Here is a 10,883-nt window from a genome sequence, read left to right as displayed (position 1 = left end):
TCAAGAGCATGGAGTCACAGACATTCCTAATGATCGAGAGGGGTGTATAAATAAATTAATAGAGAGCGTTGGAAAGGAGAATACCAGGCACAAGAGCATTGGATTCCTACACGCGCGAGCGGTTAGAAACTCTTACGCTGCCTCAGATTCAAGAGGAATTACGTAGTCAAGGGATACAAAATGTGCCCGACAATCATGGTCGATGTATGGATCTACTCATCGACTTTGCGGAAAGAAGAAACCGTGAGACATCAGCTTCTGTGGAAATACAGCAAGCCTTCGGTCCCTCCACACCGGCTGTTCATACATCAACGCCACCGTTTTTAGATTTCACGCAGGCGGAACAGACAAATCCTCCAATAACGTCCCAGCTGAGTTTGAGCAGGGATCCGGTCAGCAACGACGAACGCTTCCAAATTTCTATCGTCGCAAATACCTCAGTTCGGGGGCACCGAACAAGAAAACGTAGAGCTTTGGATAGAAAAAATCGAGAGCATTGCCGAAATTCACGAGCTGCCACCTGTTGCGATGTTATCAGCGGCTACATTAAAATTAGATAAAGTAGCTCGCAAATGGTTTGACCTGAGTTCAGGCAGTGTAGTCAGGTCCTGGCCGGACTTCAAAACGGCTATCGTTCGACGCTTCAAAAGAAGAATCCTTTTTGGCAATGTAATGAAGAAGGTAGAGGAGCGGAAATGGCTCTTCTCCAAGGAAAGTTTCCAGGAGTACGCAATGGAGAAGATAGCCATGTTGCAATGCCTACGACTACCGGAAGATAGTGTTATTCACTGCCTTATCGACGGAATTACCAATGTCGCCATTAAGAGCACAGCAGCTTCACTGGACATCGACACGGTGGACGACTTTTTAGAGAAAATGCATCATATTACCACAACATGTAGTGTAAGAAGATCACCCGTGGCAAAACCGAAATTCGAGAGATCTAAGCAGGAGGAGAGTACTTCTAAGAAAACTGATCATCACGCGAAGATGCCGGAGGACGCCTTTTGTGTTTATTGCCGAGCGAAAGGGCACACGAGAGATGAGTGTTCAAAGCTCAAGAAGAAGGAGCCTTCGTCAAAGACCGGTGCCACATCAGCGGCTACTTCCAAAGTTTCTGCAGTGATGGAGCCATCGGACGAGGAGGAGTCTTCATCAGATTGCGTTGCGTTAGTGGAGAACAAACCATGTAGGAAGGTTATTACGAATAGCCCGTTAATTGAGGTAACAGAATTAAATGGCTTTACTTGTGACTTTGTCGCGTTATTGGACACGGGTAGTCCTATTTCATTTGTAAATCCGACTGTTTGTAAAAAATTTCTTGCGAATACGGGATCAGTTGAAATCCCTAAACGTGCATATAAGGCGATAAATAACATTCCTATTAAAGTTTCTAAAATAATTAATACTTCGCTTAAGTTAAAAGCTATACCGGACTTTTCGGCTACTGTACAACTTTATGTGTTAAACGATAAATTGTCCATGGCAGACATCGTCATTGTTCGCGACTTCATTGAAGGTCACAAAATCACGGTGGTAATTAATCCGTCTTCCGAAGACGTAAATGATAGAGTCAGACTTTTCTCTGAGGTAGCTTCAGCGGAGATTATTGAGGATTCACCTGACCAATTGAACGATATACAAATAGATTTTGAGCAAGCTGTGAAGGATCAATTAATTGAAGTTGTGCAAGGGGTCGAGAACTCTGATATTCCTTTGATAAAGGATAATCATTCGGTTAAGGTACCTTATGGTATATAAGGTGGCGGTTAAGGGACCTTATATATTATAAGGTTAGGCTAAAAGAGGAATCTATCTATGCCTTCGCGCCAAGACGTTTTGCGTGGGCAGAACGCTTACAGTTACGTGAAATTGTGGATGATTTATTAAAAAGAGGAATTATAAAAGAAAGCACTTATTGTGCGCGAGTAATATTGGTAAAAAAGAAGGATGGCTCGTTAAGGCTGTGCATTGATCTTAGACCGTTAAATGAAAAAGTAATAAAACGGAAAGGTCCGTTTCCTGTCATCGAGGATCATCTCACTCGGTTAAAGGGTAAATCGGTTTACACCCTATTAGATCTAAAGGATGGATTCCATCAGTTAGATGTCGATCCCGACAGTACAAAATTTTTTGCATTCGCTACACCCGATGGGCAATACGAGTTCGTCAAGGTTTCTTTTGGATTCTGTGACGGCCCACTGGAGTTCCAGAGCAGACTTAGAACAGCGATGAGAGCATTATTAGACCTAATATTAATATACATGGACGACATTTTAATTGCTACTGCGACTATTGAGGAAAATCTTAAAATTCTCAAGCGAGTTTTAATCGCGCTAAAAAGTTACGGTTTCGCATTGAACTATAAGAAATGTAAATTTCTAAGAAAACGTATAGAATATTTGGGATATGAAATCTCACCGGAGGGTATCACATTAAGTGCACGGCACACGAAAGCTATTAGAAATTTCCCTCAGCCTAGAAAATTAGTTGAGTTGCAAAGATTTCTAGGTCTCGCTAATTATTTTTGTAAATTTATTAAAAATTACGCGACTATAGTCTGTCCTCTGCAAAAACTTCTGCGGAAAAATACAAATTTTAAATTTGACCATCAATGTCTTACAGCTTTCAATGAGCTTAAAGATCTACTCACAGCATACCCGGTTTTACGGCTCTATAGCCCCTCGTCTCCGACAGAGTTACATACAGATGCGAGCGCTGTTGCAATCGCAGGTATTTTGCTTCAGAAGCAAGAATCAGGACAATGGGGCCCAGTGGCTTTTTTCAGTCGGACCACAAATGACGCTGAGTCCCGTTATCACAGTTTCGAACTGGAAACACTAGCGGTAGTTAGATCAATCGAAAGATTCCATATTTATTTATATGGATTAGAATTCACAGTAGTCACAGATTGCCACGCTTTAGTTTTCGCAGTCGATAAAGCATATCTTAACCCTCGCATTGCGAGATGGACACTTAAACTTCAAAATTACCAGTTCAGGGTTATCCATAGGGAAGGTCGCCGCATGGCGCATGTGGACGCGCTTAGTCGTGTTGTAGCTCTTACCGAGTCATTTCCTCTAGAAAAAGAATTACAATTTAAACAATTGCAAGATGCAAAGATTAAGTCAATTGCGGAGTCCCTGGAAATACGGGACGATGACAAATTTGAACTCATAGATGGACTTGTATTTAGGAAATATACCGGTAAATCCTTATTCGTTATTCCAGATTCTATGATTACGAACATTATTCGAATATATCATGACAATATGTCTCATTGTGGTCTGGACAAAACAGTACAGGGTATCCTTTCAAACTATTGGTTTCCGTCGCTTCGCAGAAAAGTACAGACGTACATCGAAAATTGTTTAACGTGCCTTATAGCTGGTTCTTCAACTAACAGCCGCGAAGGCGAGCTTCAGATTACGGATACCCCTAAATGTCCACTGCAGATACTACATATTGACCATTTTGGTCCTATTAATCAATCGGAGGAAGGGAATAAACATATTTTCTTGGTAATTGACGCGTTTTCACGTTTTACATGGCTTTTTGCAACTAAATCGACTGGCACTAAGGAGGCCATAAAACATTTGATCAGCATTTTCAACGTTTTTGGGAATCCACATACAATAATTTCAGATAGAGGTACAGCCTTTACGTCCCAAGAATTTAGTTCTTTTATACAACAGAGAAACATAATTCATCATCTAATTGCTGTCGCGGCTCCATGGGCTAATGGAATGGTGGAACGCATAAATAGATTCCTGAAATCTTCCCTACGTAAAATTGTAGACGATTTGCAATTGTGGGATCAACATTTAAGCGCGGTGCAATATACCATTAATAATACGTTTCATGCAGCTTTAAAAGCTACACCTTCAAGAATTCTTCTCGGATACGAATTAAAAAATCATCCCGATGTAGAGTTGATTAATTTTCTCAGATCCATAGCAAAATCTGACTTAGAATTGGAAGAAGATCGCGAAGCTAGTCGTAAATTAGCTATAGAAGCGACTAATAGTATTAAGAACTACAACAAGATGTACTACGATGAAAGACATAAGAAACCGTCCAAATATAATGAGGGCGATTACGTTCTCATTAGAGATACTACTTTAAAACCCGGTGAAGAAAAGAAGCTTAAGCCACTATACAAAGGTCCTTATTTAATATCAAAAGTGCTTAACAAAAATCGTTATGTAATTACTGATATTCCAGGTTTTAACATTACGCAGAAGCCTTATAACTCTATTTTGTCCCCGGACAGAATAAAACCTTGGGTAAAACCGTTGGAAAAGGAAAAACCTTAGGTTGTGGCCGGAACAACGAATGTAATAGTTAAAATTATAAAATATAGCCACTTACTACTTGGGCTGTGTTTACGGTCGCCACTGTATTTTAAGGATCGAATACAGAAACCTTGTTTTGCTGCGTTGCCCCGTTCTTCCTTCTCGGCAAGATGGCTGTCGATTCACGTCGCAGGCGCGTTCAAGGCCGTCGGCCACGCCCTTGTTAAGCGAACGTATTTACGAGGATAGGATACTCACTGGGGTCGCGAAATGATGCTTTTTGTTTATTATAAACAAATAATAATTTATTTAAAACTAGATTGTACAGCAATCTCTCCTAACGCACGTGTTCGCTCGATCGCGTGTTACTACGTCGAGTTGTTATCGAAACGCCGTTATTTCGGTTAAAGCGGATCTTAACGATCAATATAAGCGCAATAGGATATCCCGTATCGCGCACTCACTGCCTCTAATTAATGTTCAATCACGCTACTGACGCTAGCGGATAACGGGATAAGACCGCCTTTGTTCGATTTGTATGACGAAACCGTTGTACGTGTTATCGTCTCGAAAGCTCGCGACGGACTGTCCGTAATAATATTTCGTTCACGCTACTAACGCTAGCGGATAACGGGATAAGAACGCCTTTTCCGATTTGTATGGCGCAACCGATGTACGTGTTGACGCCTCGAAAATTCACGACGGACTGTCCGGGAGGAACGGGTCGAGTTCTCCCACCTTAGACTCACGCATGCGCTCAGTCCTCATTTTAGGCGCGCAGCCTTCGCACTGGCGGAACGCACCTTCGGGTGTAGATGGTACGATTCCATCTGCACTTCGCTTGCCGAGTCGTTGTTGGGACTCGGCACCTTTTCGTGAGATGCTACACTAAAGTGCAACGGCGCGACTTGGCTTTCGCACTCGCGTGAACCAAACGCGTCGCTGCACGCAAACTTCGCGCAAGCGAACTCAAAGTCACTCGATTATTATCGAGTGACTCTCAACGTCACAAAAGACGAATCCAATGTAAACCAGGTAAGTATTAATTTCTCTTTTCTCTCAGGTACCCAGGATCGCTATGGAATCGTCTCATCTAATCACCGGAGTCGGTGTAATAAAAGGTATAAGGAAGTATAAGGAAGGTATAAGGAAGTATAACGCGGCTTAAAATTACCGCACGCATAATCGCAAAATAATGAATTTTAAAATTGACAGGGAATAATGTTTAACTATCAAATTAATGAATATAATATCAAATTGGCTGAATGCCGTCTAAAAGTGTAGAAAGTTCACAAAAGTGTAGAAAAGTGTAACTGAATATAATGAAAATCAATGCTATATGCAATGTTAAATAAATCTTGGCCTGGAATAACTCCATTTGGCTGGTTTCTCTTCCGTGAGATATAACTGTAAATAATATATTGGAAATTCAATGAATTTAATGAATCTGCACTCCGAGTGCTAAAAGTGTATCAAAAGTGTAACTGCCGTGGCTGGCTCATCTCGCACGCTTATTCTAAGACGTCGAGTGTAGAAAGTGTAGTGAGTGTAGCACCTTTCGGTGACTCGTTCTCGCACGCTGAAGTCTAACATGCAAGTGTAAAAAGTGTAAAGGGTGTAATTTAAAGTGTAGAGCCTTCGCTGGCTCGTCTCGCACGCTGAATCTACGAAACAGGTGTAGAAAGTGTAAAAGGTGTAATAAAAAAGTGTAAATCTTGTTAATCGTTTTAAAATGTTGCAAATTATGTAATTGACTGTTTGTTGACCCCAAAAGGTCATTTCCGTATTGAAATCTTTGAATATCTTGATTAAAGTGTATTTGAACTTGTACTCGTGCACCTTGTGCATCTCGTCGGCAGAAGGCCTTAATATAATGGTTTAAACGTTGGAAATGTTATCTGAACTTTATAAAATTGTTAATTATTTTGATTGGGAATTTCTTCCACGTACAGATCGTCTCTGCACTCTTCTATCGGCTTATGGCCTGTAAAGTGTAATAAGTGCTGTGAAGTGTAATACAAGTGTAAATGTAAATAATGCTTGAAAATTATGCGAACTCTCGTTATAAATGTATTATTATGAACGTAATTATTAAATGAATATTAAATAATCGAGATGACTAGTTGTCACTCGCGGATCACTCGTAGATCGACTCCTGCACTTAATATTAGTATGTAGAGTGTAAATAGAATGTAAAGTGTAATGACCATCTCAGTGTCTGGGAAATGTATAATTAATGGAAAGAATATTATTGTTGAAATTATTATGTACTCTGCAAGTCTCATGTTAGAAAGTGTGGCTCTGAATTGTCCCTAGCCGCGTAGACTAATAGGATCATGTATATTATAAAAATAGTAAATAGTATGAGAATAAACGTTATTATTGTTATATAAAATTTATCTGAGTGCATCTTTAATTCTTTAGCGAATATATTAAAAGTAACATGGAAATTATCGCAATGGCAAATAGAATGAATATTAAAGTTAACGTTATGAGCTTGCACTTCTCCGAAGGCATTTGATCTCTATCGAGGTAATTGGATAGGATCTTTTAATTAGGGTAACTATTTGTTGTCGGGTAAAATGTAGTTTATTATATGTTTTTGCTTTCGCAGCGTGTATTGTACTGAGTGTACGTGTTGTAATGTTTACACCTCGCTGGTGTATTGCGCTTCATGCACATAAAATAAAATAAAATAATATTAATAAAATCGCATTGGGTGATTAAGTATATGTCGTACATAAAAAGAATAAATATAAAATGGGCCTGGTGTCCCACGCTTCACAGGCAGGTATATTCCTGCGAGTCGGTCGCTCCCGGCTGCCCTTCCTTCTGCGCTTCGGCCGTCCTGGGCTGCACCTCCTGTCGCCCGGCCTGTCCAGCGGGCTGTTCGCCCACCTGTAGCAACCTCTGGACCTCCTCGTCCGCCTCCTGCGTGTATCTTTGCGAATGTATCAGGCTGTCGACCTCGTACAGGCCGCTGTCAGCCTCTTGCACCGTCTCTACGGACTGCTCGTTCACCGGTGTATCTGGCTTCTGCTCCTTGTGCACCCTCTGCACCCTCGGTTGTTCCCCTGACATCTCCGTCGACCTCGGGTGTGATTCCCGGCTAGTTTGGGAATCGGGTGGTTTAGCATACGGTTCCAAGGTCTCTTTTCTTCTTACAATTAATTTTAAATTAAATACTATTTTGTTAAATATAAGACTAAATAATATTAAGTTCGTTATAAATCATAAATTTTGACAAATGGCTGTAATTATTTTACCAAAAAATATCCATGTCTTCAATTATTATTGTTTTTTTTTCTTTTTGAAATTTAATATTTTATTTTTATTTCTAGAATAATCGGCGAATCCGATTTAGATTATAAGTATATCCGCAATGTAATAAATACCACAAATGTTTTCAGATTCATGTATGTGTTATCAGATCATAATATGTTTTTCATGCGATACTGAGCATTCGGGTCGCATGCCACGTCAGGAATGGCCGAGCTGTAAACGTCAGCCAAGGACGTAGGCCGCGTTTGTATTTCGCGCGGTTAAGATGGCGTGCGCGGCGGCAACGCCCATTGGCTGGAGACGTTGGTGGCGCTCAGGTAGCGCGCGCGGTCGTGAGGGCGTACGCGGCGGCAACGCCCATTGGCGAAGGCCGATGATTGGTCGACAGCGATTGGCTCTGCGCGGGTTCTCGCGTTCGGCAGCAGCGGCTGGAACAATTGTCTCACGACCACCGACCAGGTCGCACGTAACGCGGAGATACTGAATAAAGTCCTCGCGCCTAAGTTGTGTGTTCTAATTACTACGTCCCCGTGGAATCCTTTCTGGCTGCCCTCAATCCTGACACCAAGCCTAACCTCGATACGGAAGGGCTTTCATTACAATTCTAAATTCTAAATTCTTAATTCTAAATTCTCAATTCTAAATTCTAAATACTAAATTCTAAATTTTAAATTCTAAACTCTCAATTCTCAATTCTCAATACTCAATTCTCAATTCTCAATTCTCAATTCTAAATTCTAAATTCTAAATTCTAAATTCTAAATTCTAAATTTTCAATTCTCAATTCTCAATTCCCAATTCCCAAATCCCAAATCCCAAATCCCAATTCCCAAATCCCAATTCCCAAATCCCAAATCCCAATTCCCAATTGTCAATTCTCAAATCTCAATTCCCAATTCTTAATTCCCAATACTCAATTCTCAATTCTCAATTCTAAATTCTAAATTCTAAATTCTAAATTCTCAATTCTAAATTATAAATTCCCAATTCCCAATTCCCAAATCCCAATTCCCAAATTCCAAATCCCAATTCCCAATTGTCAATTCTCAATTCTCAATTCCCAATTCTCAATTCCCAATACTCAATTCTCAATTCTCAATTCTAAATTCTAAATTCTCAATTCTAAATTCTAAATTCTCAATTCTAAATTATAAATTCCCAATTTCCAATTCCCAAATCCCAATTCCCAAATCCCAATTCCCAAATCCCAAATCCCAAATCCCAAATCCCAATTCCCAAATCCCAATTCCCAAATCCCAATTCCCAAATCCCAATTCCCAAATCCCAATTCCCAAATCCCCATTTCCAATTCCCAAATCCCAATTCCCAAATCCCAATTTTCAAATCCCAATTCCCAAATCCCAAATCCCAATTCCCAATTCCCAAATCCCAAATTCCAATTCCCAAATCCCAATTCCCAATTCCCAAATCCCAAATCCCAATTCCCAAATCCCAATTCCCAATTCCCAATTCCCAATTCCCAAATCCCAAATTTTAATTCCCAAGTCCCAAATCCCAAATCCCAATTCCCAAATCCCAATTCCCAATTCCCAATTCCCAATTCCCAATTCCCAATTCCTAATTCCCAATTCCCAATTCCCAAATCCCAATTCCCAAATCACCTGAAGATGGTCCAAATTTGGACCGAAACGTCGTTTTATCTATTAATAAATTTGCCAGTTATGGTCAAGGAAGTTTGTTTATATTATATATATATATATATATATATATATATCATTTATATATATAAGTACCGTCGTCTGTATGTATGTATGTATGTATGTATGTATGTACGCGAACTACTCATTCGTTAGTAAACCAAATTTTTACCACAGGTACATGAAATAGGGGTAGAATTTCCCGGGGATAAAAATGTCGTGGTTAATTTTTCGTTACCGATTTTCTGGAAATCGATTTTTTTAATTTTTTTAATTTTTCGGGAAATAATCTACCGAAGTCGGGAAATAATCGACCAAATTTCAAAGAATTGTATATGAAACAGGGGTAGAATTTCCCGGGGAGTGCCATAAAGTGTATAGTTTTTCGCTACCGATTTTCTGGAAACCGATTTTTGTAATTTTTCCAATTTTTCGGGAAATTGACCGAATCACATTCGTTAGTGGACCGAATTTTTACTAAAAATATATGAAGTAGGGGTAGAATTTTCCGGGGAGTGCCATAATGTGTATTGTTTTTTGTTACCGATTTTCTAGAAATCGGTTTTTTTTTATTTTTTCGGGAAATAATTGACCGAATCTCTTCGTTAGTGGACCGAATTTTTATCAAAAGTATATGAAATAGGGGTAGAATTTCCCGGGGAGTGCCATGATGTGTATAGTTTTTCATTACCGATTTTCTGGAAACCGATTCTTTTAATTTATCTAATTTTTCGGGAAATAATTGACCGAATTACATTCGTTAGTGGACCGAAATTTTACCAAAAGTATATGAAGTAGGGGTAGAATTTTCCGGGGAGTGCCATGATGTGTATAGTTTTTTTTTATAGTTTTTATAGTTTTTTATAGTTTTTCTTTGAGATTTAATCACTTATTTCTCCAAAAAAATTGGAAAAAATAGAGTGAAACATTTCCAATTTTTGTTTAAAAAAATATACGTGATTTTTAAAAAAATGTACATTACGTCGTCTGTCTATAAGGAGAAAAAGAAGAAGTGGAATAAGTTGCTAATTTCACATATTAAATGTCAGAATCATGGAAAATAAATCAGAAATAAAAGCAGTAAATAATGAAATGAATTCAAATGAAGAATCAATAGAGAGATTGAGAGAATTGGAAGAATTGAGAAATGGTAAGTAAGAATAATAATTAATTAGTTAATACAGATGTTTAAATTGTTTATATGATTTCTTTTAATATATAAAATTTTAGCATTAGAAGATGGTTATGACGATATACTGATAACTGCAATGATGGAATTTGAAAGATTACAAGAAGAACGTGAGAAGAAAGAAAATCGTAAGGAAAAATGTGAATCACAAAAAGAATGTGAGAAGAAAGAAAATTGTAAGGAGGAAAAGGAGGAAGAAAAGAAGGAGGATGATAAAAATAAAAAGAATAAGCGGAAACGAGACGCTGAGGACGAAAATGACGAAAAAAATCATAAAAAAAATTATAAATTACACTAAAAATGATAAATTACAATTATACAATTTTATATATGTGTATTTTATATATGTATAAACCTATATATTTTTAAAAAATATAAATTGTACATAAATTGTAACTGTATTCGTAATAGATTAATAATTTCGATTCTCTCTCTCAGTCTCTCTCTCTCTCTCTCTCT

The 10,883-nt window shown here is 38.6% G+C and overlaps 1 long non-coding RNA gene across 1 annotated transcript; it reads left to right on the top strand.

Moving 5' to 3' along the window:
* Positions 1-9,289: 9,289 nt before the first annotated feature.
* On the top strand, positions 9,290-10,655 carry LOC139783525 (uncharacterized). Its single transcript, XR_011721307.1, has 2 exons — positions 9,290-10,385; positions 10,466-10,655. It is a non-coding gene; the product is annotated as an uncharacterized lncRNA (long non-coding RNA).
* The last annotated feature ends 228 nt before the right edge of the window (positions 10,656-10,883 follow it).

The sequence above is a fragment of the Temnothorax nylanderi genome, unplaced genomic scaffold, assembly GCF_030848795.1.
Source record: "Temnothorax nylanderi isolate EJ_2023f unplaced genomic scaffold, tnyl_v1.0 TNYL_tig0511_pilon, whole genome shotgun sequence".
In the NCBI taxonomy this organism is placed as follows: Eukaryota; Metazoa; Arthropoda; class Insecta; order Hymenoptera; family Formicidae; genus Temnothorax; species Temnothorax nylanderi.
Note: the sequence above shows the minus strand (reverse complement) of the source record. Positions and strands in the feature narration are given on the sequence as shown.